This window comes from Octopus bimaculoides, chromosome 11, assembly GCF_001194135.2.
Source record: "Octopus bimaculoides isolate UCB-OBI-ISO-001 chromosome 11, ASM119413v2, whole genome shotgun sequence".
NCBI lineage: Eukaryota > Metazoa > Mollusca > Cephalopoda > Octopoda > Octopodidae > Octopus > Octopus bimaculoides.
Window position 1 is genome coordinate 39,705,948 of NC_068991.1, and position 1,099 is coordinate 39,707,046.

The following is a 1,099-nucleotide window of genomic DNA, read 5'->3' on the forward strand; positions in this document are numbered from 1 at the left end:
TCATGCGTGATGCTAGTCGTCAGCCATTTTTTATTTGAATAACAGAAGTTGGTTGTTATTACCGTAAAATGGGCTGCGATTGGTAGAGGAAGGTCATACGGTGTCGTGGTTTGATGTTGGAATATGGGTAAAAGTTTGTTGGAATATACCGCATGGTGAACAGGAAATTGACCACGTGGAGGAAGAAAATAGACCATGTGGTGATTAGGAAATAGGTCACGTTGTTAGGTGGGGAAGTAGGAAGGGGCGGCATGTGCAAATATATCGTTCTATATGTGGGTGTGTAGACGTGATCATATGGTTTTGCATGCATGTATGTATTGATACGAGCGTACGCATCTGTACATGGGCGAGAACGCGCACGTCTGCACACACACATACACACACACACACACGCACGCTTGCGAATATACATATGCATGCAAGTATACATATGTAGATATGAATGCATGCGTGTATGTGTGTGCATGTATGCGTATGCACATCTATGCGTGTGCGTATGCGCGCGTGTGTGTTCGTTCAAGCATGTGTGTGTATGTATGTGTGCAGACGTGCGCGTGCACGCCCATGTACAGATGTGCAGGCTCCCATCAATACACACATGCACGCAAAACCATATGAGCATGTGTACACACCCACATATAGAACTATATACATGCACATGCCGCCCCTTCCTACTTCACCAACCCCCCAAAAATCTGACCGATTTTTAAATTGCCACGTGGTCTATTTCCTGTCCTTCATGTAGTCAATTTCCTGTTCACTATGTGGTATTTTCCAGCCAACTGTTACCCATATACCAGCATGAAACCACGCCACCCTGTGACCTTCCTCGACCAATCGCAGCCAACCTAACGGTAATGGCAATTAGCTTCTGTCATTCAAATTCAAAATGGCTGACGACTAGCATCACACTTGAAACTCAAGAGTACCAACGATTTTGAACCAAACTCTTTTGATCCATATATATATATATATATAATATCAAGTATGTTATAGAAAGTATGGGCTATTTACGGAGTATGGGCTATTGCGAAATAATACAAAGTAGAGGAAAATATAAACGCAAATCCTAGGTAGTCAACTAAAATCCCCGAAT